Here is a 16136-nt window from a genome sequence, read left to right as displayed (position 1 = left end):
CATTTTGACACTGAGACACACCAGGAATACCTGTGCAAAGCTTGCTGAACTCCATTCAGACACTTGATTAACTGTCCTCTATCTACCTGAACAGCAGGGTCTGTAGGCTGGGAAGCTGCCCTTGAAGTGCTCTAACATGCAAATTCAGCGCTGTAGGTGGAAACACTTGCTGTAAAATAATATTTGAGGAACTATCCAGCCCTAGGCAGTGAAGCTAAAAGACACTGACAATCTCAGTTGTAAAGTGAGAAATGTAAGAGGTAGACCAAAGTCACCTTCACGGTGTATGAGAGAAGTAAGCAAACTCTCTGTTGATTATATTAGAAGCAGGTAAAATTCCACTCACACATTTGCCCTCCACATGCAGGATGATCACGCTATCTAAATATGTGAAAAATAGCAAGTTTACTGCAGAAGCTCTTGGCTTGCCTCTCACGCACAGATTTGTAGGTACATGCAAGTACAGCTGATAGATTAGCTAGCTAAAAATTCCACCACTCCCTTCTGATCCAGTTTCGATTAATTCATTAGAAACAAATACCTGCATATCCTCCCCCTGGCCAGTTCCTTTTCAGCCCCACTGTATCAGAGACTTAAACACTGGGAGCCAGGTGAGAGCTTCCTAGAGCTGGAAACTGTCAGCAGTTCAGACTGAAAAAAGCCAGACAAACGGCTCCTGCATTTTCTAACCACTGAGAAGCTTTGGCTGCATGAGAGGTATTTAAGGCACCAAAAAGCTGTATGGTCATGTACAAAAGCACCAAATAACCCAGAGCTTCCATTTGCTTTCCAGTGAAAAAGAAAGCAGAACCTAGCTTACAATATGAAGGTGCATACAACAGACCTGGAGAGCTTTATCACACAAATCGAGTTGGTGGAAACAACCTCTTACACTTGCCACTTCCCCGTCATCTAAGAGTATTAAAAACAAATGAAAACCCCACCTGTTGGATTAACATTGAACCCGGACAAGGGACAATCACTTAATTTAGTAGAAAGTTTAAAACAACCTTCAAGTATCGTCAGCAAAGGCAGTGTAGAAATTCTCCTTTTTGCATGACACAGTTCTGCCAATTAGCCGAAAACTGCAATTACCAGTTCTTTGCTTTATTATTTGTGAAGAACCTAAACTTTCTGAGGATGATAAATGGCCTCGTGGAAAATGCAATGCTCAGTTCTGCTAAATTTGCACTTTTCTGTTGGTTTTTTTTTGTTCTTGTTTTTTCTTTTTTCCTTTAACTATTCTTCCATGTCATCTTTGAAGAGAAAGAGGCAGGGCCTGCTGGGGGAAACAAGGCAACAGGACACATATCAGGGCTGAAAATGGCAGGGAATGGTTTAGAGAAGAACACAGAGCTGTTCTCATTTAGCTCGCTGACCAGGGCCAAGGCATATTCCTACACCTTCATTAATTAAACAGAAAAGTTAACATTGTTAGCAACATTAAGAACAAAACCTCATTTAAATTGTTCTGAAACAAAATTAAAAATAAAAAAATAAAAAATAAAAAAGCCGATATATTCAGAGGATGACCTTTGAGAATTCTGGCTTCATTAACATTTCAAACAGCAAAGCACAAAATTAAGACAGGAAATAGAATTACAGAGCTATTTGACTGCAGAAGTATATATCATTAGCATGCCCATAATTAACAGGATACCAGTGTTTGTCCCATTGCCTCTGCTAATAATGGTGTAACATGCAAATGGGATTTCTTCTAAGAAAGTTAAAGGGGATATTTAAGTTCATTCCACGTTTCAAGCATACAAGCACAGCCAGACAAGCCCCTTTCTGCTCTGTGAAAGGGATGTCTCCATGCCTGCCTGCCTGCCCTCCCAGACTCCCACAAAACAATTGCAGAGGGAGGGCACCAGCTGCTGTGCTTGAGGCACAAAGGCCAGCTATCCAAGGTCAGACATCTTTTCCCACGTCACCACAGCAGTTAATTCTTTGGGGAGCTACCAGTGACCCACTCAAGTGTCATGAAAAGCAGTTCAGAGGCTAACATCACCCATCAACATGATGCCCTACAGGATAGCAGATATCATTCCTCTTACGGGGATCATATTCCTTAGACATGACAGCACAGCTCTGCCTGTCTCTTGTTCAAAATGCTGAGCTCCCATGACATCTGTCCATGACAGTTGTAAGCAGCCACACATCTCCACCGCCCTTACAGTGCTTCTAACTGAGCCTGCTCTTCTAAATGCTTCGGGACTTGGGATCCTGAAGCAAAAGGAGAAAAAGGCATAAAAAATAAAGCTTTACAGGCAAAATACAATTGACCACCCTATGTTAACAAAGGACTCTACTCTGGCCTAATTCACTAGAATAAGACATGAGTGCAACACACTGAAATCAGACTGAGCTGAAGTGCTACCAGGAGTCTTCCTCTGGCATAAATCAGTGAAAATGTCCACCTTTGGGCAGCACACTTGGATCCTTCATTAGACTGCAAACAACCAATTGATGTACAGTTTCCCCACCAGGCAGATAACAAGCTCCTCCTCCTTTACAGGGCAGTGTGCATGGGTTGGTTCATAGTTATCACCCCACTCTTAAGATCATTTCTGCTGTTTTCCCAGTCATACTCAGTAGTCCTCACTGCTGTGAAACATTGCTCTGATATTCTGCCCAGTCTCAATTTCATTCTCTTTCCCTGCGTTAGATCTTCTCAAACAGATGCTCTTCATGGTGTTTGTACTCCCAAGCTGTGGCACCTGGAGGCTGCCTGATTGTAAACTGACAGGATGTAGCATTTTTCCATCTCTCTTTCATCAGATCAGCCTGAAAATCTGGTAAGATCCATCTCTGCCTTGTGATAGAGAGGCGAGACTCAGCTCGGAGTTTCTGAAAGGATCCTGCTTCTTCCGAGGGCACAAGTAAAGGCTGGGTGTGAGGGAGACTTGAAGCATTGCTGCCAGCCCTATAATTCTACGATTAAACAAGTTACATAATTTCAGTTTATTCCCTCTTTACCTCTTTTCCATGCAAATAGCCTGAAGTAGATCGGAATGCAGCTTATTGACTTGTAAGGAATGGGATGGAGAGGGGTAGAGGATTATCCATCACCTCCCTTTCTTTACATTACATCAGGGCATCATTTAGATTATAAGTTTGCTTACAAACTCCTTGATAAAAAAAAATCAGACAGATACTTAGCTGGTCAGCTGCTTTGGTTGCATAATAAACATGGACAGAATTTCTCATCCTCAAGCCATTGTTACAGCACAAACAAACTAAGGGCTAAGGAAATAATTACTGTGGGGCTGAGAGACTCAATAAACAGCAGAAGCTGTGGGATGAACCAGATTTGTTGATCCCAGCAGATAACTACAATTAGGATGTAATATTTCCTTAAGTTTTTGTTTACCCCTTTATTGTTTATCAGTATTAAAAAGGCAATTTATACTTTGCAGTTCTCTAGATCGACCAGTGTATTTCACAGCAGGCAGGTGAGATTAAACTGTCCATCACCACAAGCTGTCCTTTCCCTGTTCTTATATTATCAAAGCCTATTGAGATTAGAGCCATAGGAAACTGGAGGAAATGCGTTCATTTGCTTCAAGTTCATAAGCTTATGAAGTTTGATTCCTACACACCTGTAGACTTCTTTAATAAAAAAGCAAAATCCCAGAAGTTCCTTCAATGGTAATGAAAGAATTTAACACTGAGAAACATTATATGCATTTTCTGAACTTTTCCGAGACATCACAGAATGTCTTCCCAGAGTGCCCTAACACAGCAGCCAATTGGAAAAGAAACCTCCTAGAGGCTGACCTGTTTAAATGGGGAAGCCATTTATCCCGCTTGGCAAGATCACAAGAAAAGCTTCAAGCTGCTTTACTTTTCACAGATCCCTTACCCAGCGTCTCCCTCACAAAGCAGTCAGAAGAGTGGTCTGCAGGTGAGGGACGCTTCAAAACGCTTCACTGGCTCCACATATGAGCACCCAAAAAAAGTCTTTCCATGACACATCAGAAAGCTGAAGGGATTTCTGTCTGGAGAAACTCTCTGCACTTTCCTAGGGGTCTGAACCAAAACTTTGAAGCCAGGGAAAACCATATATAAAATAGATTAGGGCTATAGCTGAGTTTGAACCCATGGAACAGAAAGATAAATAAATAAGAATACACTGAAATAAATAGACTCATTATAGTTGCAACATATCTTGTTCTAGTCAGCTTAGGCTGTAGGATTAAACTGACCAATAGACCTTTTTAAGACTCTGGCAGTCTGGAGCCATGACCACTGACCTGGGGAGCCTGTTCCAGTGCCCAGCCTCCCCATGGCTGAAGCCTTTTCCTGATATCCAACCTGAACCTCCCCTGTGTTATTATATAGTTAACATTCAGGTAAATTACTTAGCATGAGCTAATTCAAGTCATAAAATCCACAGGACATCTTGACACCATGACAAAGAGAACAGCATAAGGAAGCAAGGAAAGAATAAGAAATTGCCCACAGAAAACTGCCCATGGAGCTCTGTGTCAGAACGTAGGCATATTGCATAGCTTTATTTCTAGTGTAGGCAGAATCTGTCTTTTTCTTTCTAGACCTCTTGTCAAGACCAGAGAAGTGGCTCTTCCCACCAGAGAAACTTGGGGAAAGAAGGCACTCTGGGCTGCCACATCCTTTTCTGCTCTCTGTGCTGATCAAACTTGGCCAAACTTTACCTTTGGATGCTCACTGACAAGTCCCTGTTAGCACAGAATTAGAAGAATTTATGTGAGCATTTTTCTTAGAAGCCTCTACTAGATACCCTTTATAATTCCTGGTCAAAACCTTCTTTCTTCCCACTAAAGCCCCCTGCCACTTAAAAAGGAGAATTGCCTCAGGACAGATGTATCCCTACTGAGAAACCACTGAACACTTCCTGTCCATCCCTTAACTCATGAGTCACATCCTCTGGGGTGTCAGTCAAACACACTGAAATTAAAAGCTTTCACAGCTTGGAGAACACAGTGAAAAGGCAGAAATGTGAAAGAGTGAAGGACTGAAAATAGTTGCTCCTCAATATGATTGATTTTTAAATCCCCCGCTTCACACATATTAAGCAGCAGTCCTGCATATCCAGATGTATGTTTCAGTCAAGATGAATGGGCTCAATAAATCCAGTAAACAGGAAACTGTTGAGGACAGGTGGGCATAATTCTTTTTTCCAGCTCCAGTCTGCTAATTGATAAAGTATACGACTGTTGGCAGTTCATTTTTCTCACCCATTTACAGGAACTACAGCTACATATTCTTATGAAACTCCTCAGCAGCTTTAGACTGCAGAAGCAGGGGAATGGGGGAAGCAAAACCTTGCAGTTTGATAAACATACTGGAGCTAAGTGAAGATCTAATCTGGTACTATGATGGCTGACATTTTTGCAGGGTGAGACCTTTAGACAGAATCTACATCCAGATGCTTCTGTTTTCAGAAGTGGCCAAAATACACATCCTTGTGCTTTGCCCTCCCACCCTCAGATCTGGTAGCTCACAGTGCAGGATGTGTTTGAGGACATCTTTGGTGGGATCAAAACCAGACCTCACAATAATCACATTCAAGTTAATTGCTGCTATTGTGCTTGAGCACAACATCGACTGGAAGTGTCCAAATAAGTACTTTCATTTGGTGCTGCGCAAACTTAAAATTCATTGAGAGCGTCTCCTACCAATGACTCATCAGCAGCTATGGCGAAAACAAAAGGTGCCACATGGGTTTCATTGTCACATTTTCTAAAGGGAGAATTGCCCAAGTGCAAAGACGAGACCAGCTTTCAAAAATAGTACAGCAAGATGTATCAGTGAAAAACACTGTCAGCAAAGTATTTGTTTCCCAGAGCAGGCAAGGACTAACACTACAGAAGCCATCTTATAAAGAAGACTATGAAGAATAGCAGACATTCTTCCTGGCAGGATTCAGAAAATGATACGTTACTGCAATGCATGGCACAAACAGAAATGAAGAAGCACAGCCAAGATGAGATTCGGAGTCTATGTTTGCAAGGAGCTTTTACAGAGTAAGGGGACACGCTTGAGATTAACAGAGAAGCTTATTAACAGTAAGCCACCTTTCTATACTTACAGAAGTATCAAATCTAATGAGCAGAGGCAATGCCACAGCAGCAGTCCACAGAAGGACCTCAAGTCCCAGGAAAGAATCCAGACTTCAAGGGGCACATGCTGAGTGTGTTCCAAAACTTAGCACTAACCCTGTCTGCTCATCCAATATTGTTCAGCAGCAGCAGCCATCACAGTAGTCTGTCTACTTGTTAAAGTTCACAGACAGCAACGGGAGAACCAAAATCAGTTTCCAGGAAGATATATTACAAAAAGAAACAAGTCCAGCAGTAAGAAAAAAAATCCCCATCCACTGGTACTGTTGAGTACCAGTCTCCCTGCATAGATGTTAATGGGCAATAACAAGGAATTTTCATTCCCACAGACTTCATGTGTTTGAACCTCATCAAGTATACTTACAGCAACATAAGTAATGTGAAAGAAAAGGCAAACCCTGCGTTGTGACAGACATCCATGTCACCTTTCTGGTCAGGCTAACAGCTGGGCAGCCAGCAAAGAAACCAGCTGGGAGGCAGCCAGGCTTGTTATCCTGCAGTAAAGATGCCATAATTTAGCAGGCACAAAGAGAAATCAGAAAGATTTATTTGAGACACTTGAGAGACCCCAGATAGTTTGTGGTAAAGGAGGAAGAAAAAAATAACTGATTTTTCAGTTCTTAAATGGAAGGGGTAAGATTGGGCCAAACACCTGCAGACATGAGCAGCAGTCACCCCTCTTCAGAGGCACAAATTAATCCACACAGAGCCCACGTGCAGCAGCAGGAGATACAGCCAGAGCTCTCTAGCTCTAGAAGGAAACTATAGATGACTAACTGAGGGCCAAATAGTATTATCATTATTCACGTTGCCTGGTATATTACGCTGTGAGCGGTCCCTTTGGTTTCAATTAGTTGTTATCCTGATGGGTGCTGACTTAATAGCAGATAAATGCCCTTCCTTGGCAAGTGCTGAAATACCACCTTACGTGTTCCTACTAGATGCCTTATTGCTTTGCAGCTCATCAGTGCACTTGAACTGATCTCAAATAGGTCTCAATGCTATACCTCTTGCTTCAGAAGCCAGCTTTTTCCAGAGATGCATACCTTGACCATCAGCAGGACCCAGAGGAGCAGCTGGCCCAGGAACAACCCCAGCACTGAAGCCGTAAAGTTCATGGATTGCTATCCCTCATCTTCTGCAAGGTACATGTTGGTGAAGTGTGGCCAGGAGGAGGAGGCTGGAGAAAACATTTTTGATGTCTCAGTTTTAAGAGAGAGATAGAGAGGTGCTGCAGTGTTAGTTACAGCAGAGCCAGTGAGCTCAGAAGCCACCCCACGTGTTTCAAAATGGAGCTGTTCTGATTTTATATATGCCCTCTGCACAGGGCTGTGTGAGGGTCAAACAATCCTAAACAAAAATACTGAAGATAAACATAAACCTCCAGGAAGAAACATTTGTAAGAATCAGCTGCTACTTTTTCATTTCATAGCTTTTTAGGAGACTTTTACTGAAGGTTTTTTCATGGCTTCAAAAAAGTATGTTAAACACAGACTGGATGCCTTGTATTTATTATGCAGCCACTCTAGCTTGCATGGGAACAAGACATTGTTTTGCATTACATTTTTCTCCTAACATCTCCATTTGTATACAACACTAATCTTGCTCCGTAGCAGGAACAGACTGACATAATGTCTTCTAAAACTGCATGTTTTTCAATTCCAGAGAGGAAAAAAATAAGAAAAAAGAAAGACCAACTTATTATTTTCTCCTCCTCCACCCCCATCTTCAACAGACAAAGCAGTTTTCCTATGACCCCAAGGAGCACAGGCCAACAGAGAGTCATCAGCAGAGCAAGCCTGGGGGCAGCAACATTATAGAAAAAGTTGAAGCCTTTGATGAGAAGTTCCCTTTTCATCTGTAACTTTAAGCTCTATCAATTGCTCAAACTGCTTTTTTCACCTCTGATGACTTTGCTGAGCAGAATGGACTTTTCAGCACCAGAGTGCCTAGGAAGACCCCAGAGGTAAAGCTCCAGGTAATATCTCCTACACAGGAGAAAGCAAAGCATGCTCCCAGCAACACCCGCAATGGTCAGCAGGGATTGGATGGTCATGCACAGCTTGTTTTCTTCTTTCCAGCTGCTCTGTTGGGCCTACCTGACAGGTGGGTAAGAGGATTTATCTCCCCTGTGGTAAGTAGGAAAGTTACATAGGAGTTCAAATTACAAAAGTTTTGACTGTATCATGTGCCTGTTCCAGCCTAAGTCTTAAGTAGCTGTCTGACAAACAACAGGTGCTTCTGCTAGCAAAACACATGAGGAAAGATGGGAAAAACAGTCCAAGGGAAATAAGAGGGGAAAGGCTTTACATCTTATGTGCCTTCCTCAGGACTTTATTGGTTGCAGGCTCACCATTAGATGCAGACTGGCTAGATACTGGGGAAAGCAGCCTAGCTCACTATGTCCACCTTGGAGCCAGTGACTTGTATTTTTACTCATGTATTTTTTAATGACTGAGGCCAAAAAACTGCTGGTGTAGATCTAGGAGATGCCAGTGACACCAGCTGGGGACAGCTAATAGAAATGTGTCTAAGTTCGTCTGCAAGAGACCATCAGAAGCCGAGGGAATGAAGAAGAGGAAAAACACAAGTTATTCACAGCATGAACTAGGCACTTCCTACGCAGTCACTCATGGAAATAAATAGTCCCATTTTGACTCTCAGCCATTTATAATCACAGAAGAATTGAAGCCTTGTTACCTTAGAAGCTTGTAGACATTTAATCACTCTAAACCTCATCATTCTTTGAAAAAGCAGCTGACTGGCTCCTTTCCTCTTAACCAAAATGCTGAACCTTGGTCTATGCATGCATAGCTCAGTTCAGAGCAGGGAGACCCGCACAACCCCAGCAACATCCAAGCATCTTTTCTCACACAGGGCTTTGGATGACCCAGAAAAGCTTGTAAAACAAGCAGAGATTTTCCTAATTAAATGGAGAGCATCAAAAGTAATCTAAGTTCTTAGAGAAATGTTACAGTGTTTATAAAGGGAAGGTGATGCTGTTCAAACTGCTCCTGTGAGGACCATAGGAGCAGCAAGTTTCCAGCATCTAGAGTATGTTTGTCTACTAGATACTTAGTAATATATCTATGTACACTTATTAGAAGTGAAAACATATACAAGCCTTGGCAGTCTAGACACCCGCTGTGGATTTAACACATACTGCTTCTATGCCCATTTATTTTCTCACATGCCTAGAGCGCACCCAACAAAGCCCAGAAGGTTTCAAGAAAAACCTTCTAGGGTGCAATACCACTGCCATAGGCAGAGGTAGAAAATAAATGACTTCAGGTGCTTTGGGAACATTAGTGGTGCTGCAGGCAGAGAGGCAGGCAGTGGAAAATAAATACAGCTAAGCAGCGGGAAGTAGATTACTTCTGCTCCTTCAGGTTTCCCACAGGGGAAGGGGATGGGAAATACAAGGCTAGAAAGGACTCCCAGAGTTACCAACACCCCTAGTTTCCAACTGAGGAAGTTATCCTCTTTCCTTTCAAACTCTTCAGCTCTCCCTGCTAACACTGGGAAAAGCAAGCAGCGAGCTCTGGTGGAGTCCTGCACACCGGCTACCACCCACACCCCAGCTGGCAGCTCCAGGGCTGAGATATCTTGGCCAGAGAAAGGAAAAGAAAGCCTCAGGTGGAGCTCCTCTTGACTTATAAAGCTGACACAACAGAGACTTGGATAGCTTTAGCACATCAAGCAGGCAAGTTCCAGCCATGTGTCCTGCATAGCGCAAGTCTTGCATGGTGGAGCAGGAGAGAGGAGGCACCCAGACATCTTTTGCCAACCAAACTTGTGTTAAACAGAGCTAGGTACCCACCAAAACAGCATACATACACATACCTGCATGATCTGTAGCAGCTATCCTTTGGTGCAGACCTCAGAAGGGCTGAAACAGGGCCTAGGCAGGGGTGGGTAAAGGCCACAGGTGAGGCCTCACACAGCTGTTGGGGCAGAGGGGCCAGCGTGGCACTGGGAGGGGTCTTGCAGCCACCCTCACTCTCTGATGTCCCTCCTTTGCTCACACCAAGGAGTAGTTGGCCCACTTTTTCAAGTTAGTAGTCAGAAAAAATGCCGCCTCTAAGCATGTCCTTACCAGCTGTAGGCCCGCCCTTGGGGAGGCTGTTGGAGAGCCCGGATTGCCAGCACAGTGAATGTATGGCACCTAGGAACTTTTAAATCACTCTTCATCAATGATAATCTCTGCAATTGCCTTAAACAAGAGCAGCTTTTGAACAGTCCTCACAGGATGAAAATGCACGAAGTCAAATCTTTGTACACTAACAGCCTTCCTACCCACCTGCCTGCACATTATGCATTGTGCAGGGCAATGACTGCTCCCGAGGATTCAGACTTCCCTCTCTTACGGCTTTTTAAGCCACATAATCCCACAGGAAATTTAGCTATCTTTTAAAAAGCAAAAGGAGAGAAGAGAACACAAACCTCCAGCCCTCCAGCCCTTAGAAAATAGTCCCACAGACACCTCAAAATTCCAAGATAGGGTGAGGAGAACTAATTTGTTTTTTCTTGTTTAAATCTCACACTATGACATTTTTTGCAGCTGGCAGTGTGCTCAGCACTCTTCAGCAGAGCAGCCTTTCTGCATGCTGCAGTACTACCTCTGTGTCACAGGCAAGAGAAAGGCAGAAAGAAATGCATAAGCCTCTCCCCAGTTTCCTCCCATTCTCCTAAGACCTGTGGGTGAACCATTGAACCAGTTGTTTGGAAAATTTCTGCTCCAGCAGGCTTATTCAATCATCCCAAAAAGAGACAGAGGCGAATCTTCAGCTCTCTCATTTTGAATTCACTGGGGCATTCCCCTGTGGAATGTCTCAAAGTACCGAGGGACACAGCCTCTATTTTATCATTATACCCCAACAGTAGTGAGCCCTTCCCCCTTTTCCTATTGGCTGAAGTACTTCGGGTTCACGTTCTTCTCGGTTTGCCTGTCAGCCATCACCCCCAGTAGGTACCCCCCCTTGTTTCCTTTGGTTGTACAGACTTTGCAATCTGGGTTCAGAGTTTGTTGTTTTGCCCAGATTCTTCATTAACAATATATGAAACTAAAAAAGTTTCAACTCACATTTGATTTTTAGCTTTCTTAGTGGAGATATTTTTTGAAATAACACTGTGAAAACATAGGAAATAATTTTTAAAGTAGCACTTGGCTTTTTAACGTGAATAAATTTAAAACTCCAGATTTACTTTTAACTTCTTTGCTTTTTCATTATTAACTTTCCCATATGCTGTACTCATCATAGCCCGATGTAGAAATATGAGGAAGTAATTTAATATGAAGATGGAAAAGGCTTGGATAGATAGAGCAAGTTCAGTCAGTCTGTAGAAAAAATGATCTTGCAATCCTTTCTGACAATGAAGAATGAAAGAACATCCTGGCATTTATTCTTGTCTGGATATCTGGAAGCTACTGAGGGTCTAGCGAGATCGAAGAGAGACTTGTCAGGCACGATGCTCTCAGAAGAGAGTGGAAAGTTGTACAGCCTGCACTCCCAGGAGCAGCGTGACCCATCTTTATGCAGGATAAAGCATATCACTCTGTGCAACAGGAATCTGAACAAAGGGATCTGCAAAGTAAATGTGTTAGGTACAGCAAGCTCTGTATTTGGGGTTACTGTATTTTCATTGCATTGTGAGCACCCAGAGGTCATCTACACTTGCTCCAAATGAGCCCTGATTCCCACTGCACAGCACTAGCGGGAGGTGAAAAAGCCTCTGTGCAGGTGGAGAAGACCTTCTGTAACTCAGGAAAACAGGGCTTCATTGCACCCTGCTGCTAACACTCAGAAGCAGTGAGGCAGGTACAAGTCATATGTATTTGTAGACCAAAGGCTTTGAATTTTGTTATGAGAAAGGAAGGAAATACTCGATAAAATTCTACTTTTAAGACTACCTCTCATCCCAAAGTGGTTATCTAGCAAGCAAAAAGGTGTCTGTATTGAAATGCCAGAGCAGGCTGAATTCCTCTGCAGCTGTCAGAAAATGTTTGTTTTCTGCATAAGAAAAAGCTTAAAAGCCTCCATATGGAAGCAGGAAGACTTTTTGGCATTTAAAGAATTAGCACAGAGAAGAAATCTATGCTTCAAGATATTTCTAGGGCTGACTGCAGCAGAACTGCAGGAGGGAAAAAAAAGAAGGGAAAGCAAAGAAGAAAACAAAAGCATTAACAATATGCACATTGACAAGCTACCTGGACAGTGGAACAAAAGTATATTTGGGAGTGCCACTGCTGTGGCTAAAATAATTAAATGAATAAACTGATGTCTTAAACAGTGCTACACTAAAATGGAGCAAACACAAATTAGTGGCCGTTCAAGAATTGTACACAGAAGATGTTAATTGGAAAGGGTATTCAAGTAACGTAGCACAGCTTGTACTAAGTTGTTTAGGAAAGATATTAGTTCTTTCCTTTAGGTTTATAAAAACATACACAAGGTCTGCAGCCTAGAAGCCATAGCCCACCTATGGCTCAGTCCTTGGGGAAAAAAAAATGTGATACAAGCCTTCCAAAACTGGAGGGATTCTGAAGATCACTGTTACCAAGAATAAGATGTTACTGAGCTAGATTTGCAGCCTCAAGTGAGTCACAGAAGAGAAGCATCAGTATGCTCCAGTTGGAGCAAAAGTGTTGGCTGCTTTCACAAGAGGCTGACTCCAATCTGAAATACAACACTGCCATTCTGCAAAACATGTTTCTCCCTTCAGTCTTGATGTGATTGCAGCGTGGTGATATTCAGATACTATGAAGCTTAATTTAAGAGTCCATTTGCAGATGGAATGTTATTTGATAATCTGCATCTGTAAGCAAGAAGTTAGAGAAAATACAATGCAGAGCCAAGTTCAGGCACTGCAAACATGCTGTAGCAGTAATATAAAGGAAAACGGGGCAGAGGAAGAGAATATCTCCCCTCAGGGGAAAAGCAGTCTTACTGATGAACGAGATAAGACGATTAATAGCTAGAAGAGAGCAGATCAAAGACTGGAAACTAAAATCAGTGTTAATATAAGCTGTCCACGCAGGTGACAAAAGCTCAGATCATGGTACAAAGACCAGATCAGATAAGAAAGAAGGCAGAAAGCTAACTTGCTTTTGACCCCTCTTTAAGATGGAAGAAGAAAGAAGCCTAAATGTCAGGCTGCCACACAGAGGGCTGCAGGAAGGCTCACAAGCCATAAAATCCAATCTAAGCATGCATGCAGATAGCATTAAGGATCTTGTCTCTGCCAGCTCATAGCCAACCCAAACAAGGGCCAGAGCTTCACTTAGGAAAAGGCTTTTCAGGATCCTTCCTGAGGACAGAAAGCATTTGAGCCTCAGGACACTGGTACGTGTGTGCTTCATCTTGTGCCCACGGGCACGCTTTAGGAAGCATGAAGACCTGCAGGGGAGGAGCAGAAAGTCTGACTCCAAAGCTGGAAAGAGATGCTACACAAAAGGTCTTGAAGCACAAATATCCTTTAAACAACAATGGTAACATGCACTGGTCTGCTCATAGCAAATATAAACCAGAGACAGGAATTTCTTCAAGGCTACTAAGGCAGAAAGCTCTGTAAATATTATCAGATGCAACAATGCGGGTTACAGTGAAATTTTCACCTCACCGAAGACAAAATACAGAGGTATCTTCAAGGGAGAAAAAAATCAACTGTAAGACATGGAGCCCTCATACCCTTCACTGAATACCCCATTGGTATTGGAGTTTAATAGTGCTGCTGGAGCCAGATGCAGCTGCTCATTGCTCTTGAGTTTTTTACTCAAGGGGTACAAAAGCTAAGGAATTGCCTTGCCAGGTAAGCATCCCTGCTAAGTAACCCTGATTAATCTATCAAATGATGACAGTGCTCTGAAAGGATGAGCAGCGCTGCGATCTTCATGGTTCAAGGCTTCACAGTTGAATGAAATCATCTCTTGTCAGCTTTCCGCAGGCTCTGTCAACTCCACAGATACTGCATCACACAGGTTGAAATCCTGTCTCAGTTAACAAATGCCCTTGCTATCTGGGTCTAGAAGCGTGCCTGGGAAATTTTATGAATGAGGTATTACGTGCTACTACATGAGGTACTACATGCATGGGGGTACACAGAGAATGCAAGAGAAGGGCACCAGTATCTGGAGAAACAGAATATTGAAAGCAGCCTGCAAAAAAGAGAAATCAAAGGTCTACTGAAGGGGAAAACAGGACGACATGGCACATGGGGTGGGCTTGCAAAGAAACCACTAACTCCCATCACTGCTGGATTTCCTCTCCACAGGTGGCACAGCCCTAAGCAGAACATCTGTATAGGTTGGTGACTTGTGACTGGTCGTGGACACCCAGTGCTACCTGAGCAGATGTAGGAAAAGAAGAAAGCCAACAGGGAAAGATATGAACAGAGACTATCTGGCTGGACTGCATCAGATACAGAGCTCTAAATCTGCTGAGAGCCAGAAAGTCTGTTCTCCCTTTTAGCCTACACAGATGTTTTCGTTAAGGTATTAGGTACAGCTCATTATAACAGCATCAAGATGTTTGATCGAGCATTACTGTTTATGGCAGAGAAAGAGCACTAGCTAACAGGGAAATTGGAGGCTCTTTTTCAAATATGCTGTGACTAGCAAATTTTAGCAACCTATGCTGCGAAAACCCTATTTTTTATTGAGGGAACAACATGACCCCATTGTGACAGTATAGGTGTTTACCCGTTTTGCCTGGACTGCAGACACAAAAACAGCTTTCTGTACAACAGCACTTATTGTATTTCAGATTGTTCCAAGACGCCTTTTAGCAGACATACTGCTAATGCTGGAGATGCTAGATACACTGAGGTACAGCAAGGAATCAGTTAGCTGTAGCTCTTAGATATCCCATAGCCAATAGAGAAACACTGCCAACAGGACCCTGCTCTAGGCTCTCTGATGCACTGATGGTAACGGCAGTTTATCGAGATGATATGCCGAGTCTCCAGAGCAGTTCCCAGGTCCCCAGTTTTCCTCCTTTCTTGTGAGTCAGTTTACAAAAGCTGATTGCATTTACAGCTTTGATGAGCTCTGTGCATTCGTGAGAGCACAAATTAAATATTGCTTCAGCATATATGGGGATGTACAAAACCCCTTTGGTACACTGATGTTTTACCTCCACTCTTGCTGGAGGATTACATTTCCACCTCTCAGATACCTTCCTTCCCAGACCATACACATTGCACTAGGAACTCATTCCTGGATCTACAGCAACTTGTAATGTGTATGTAAGGAGAGACATCTGCTGTGGGGGCTCTCAGCCTAGCCCCTTCATGTGGTGAAGTGGTATCAGCCCTATACCAGCCCACACAGGAGCCCCCAGGTGCAGCCAAAATGATGCTCCCTGACGTCCCTTCCTATTCTGGTACTGAACCACCTTACAGCCTCTCTCCCCTGGGCCCCTTTCCTCAGCCCACACAGACACTGGCCAGCACAGAGAGCTCATGGACCTGTGGAAGCAATGTTTCTGCACCAGCTGATCCATGGGCAGCACTTGCTCATATGAAGAGCCTCCTCCTGCAGCCCTGTGCAGACAGCTGGGAGCTGTCACCCTTTGCCTTGCGAAGGCCTAAAACAGACGAAGTCTATTTGCTGCTGTAGCATCACTGAAGTAGCAGAATCCTCAGCAGGGTGATGGGAAAGCAAACAGTGAACTGATGGGCAGGACATCCACAGCCTCTCAGGGCTCTGTGTGAGATGCCTACTTTGTTGTCTCGAGGGAGGCGTGCTGCCTGAGGAGCCCATCTTATAAGAAAGCTGTATTTTTAAAAGCTATTTTAAAAAAAAAAAGTCTTTCTAAAAAGAATGAGGGATCAGTGAAGTACAAAAAAAGGAGCTGTAATGAAAAGTGCATGAAAAAAACGGGATAGTAAGGAACAGAGAAACTATGCAAGCTCATTGGAGGTTGCTTTTCTTACCACATGTGAGTCTCCCATGGTTTGTTAGTAGAACCTATACTTGCAAGCAGGCACGGAGAAAGCCCACTGTTGTTAACACTGGGTAACCTCTTCACCTGT

The 16136-nt window shown here is 43.2% G+C and overlaps 1 protein-coding gene across 9 annotated transcripts in view; it reads right to left on the bottom strand.

Annotated features, from left to right (window-relative positions):
- The window catches only part of LOC146755455 (receptor-type tyrosine-protein phosphatase T-like), a 353697-nt gene that overhangs the window by 324794 nt on the left and 12767 nt on the right, over positions 1-16136 (bottom strand). Inside the window, exon 1 of one of the 9 annotated variants that reach the window (XM_085525433.1) lies at positions 9948-10134. The exons of 7 other annotated variants lie outside the window; for them this stretch is intronic. The gene's annotated coding sequence lies outside the window, so the exon portion shown is untranslated. Of the gene's footprint in view, positions 1-7150; positions 7788-9947; positions 10135-16136 lie in introns of those variants that run through there. One more of the 9 variants, XM_085525432.1, reaches the window with a different exon arrangement.

The sequence above is a fragment of the Coturnix japonica genome, chromosome 32, assembly GCF_054131305.1.
Source record: "Coturnix japonica strain WE chromosome 32, WE-NBRP24, whole genome shotgun sequence".
Classification (NCBI taxonomy): domain Eukaryota; kingdom Metazoa; phylum Chordata; class Aves; order Galliformes; family Phasianidae; genus Coturnix; species Coturnix japonica.
The sequence above is the reverse complement of the archived record's forward strand: the minus strand, read 5'-3'. Positions and strand labels throughout refer to the sequence as shown.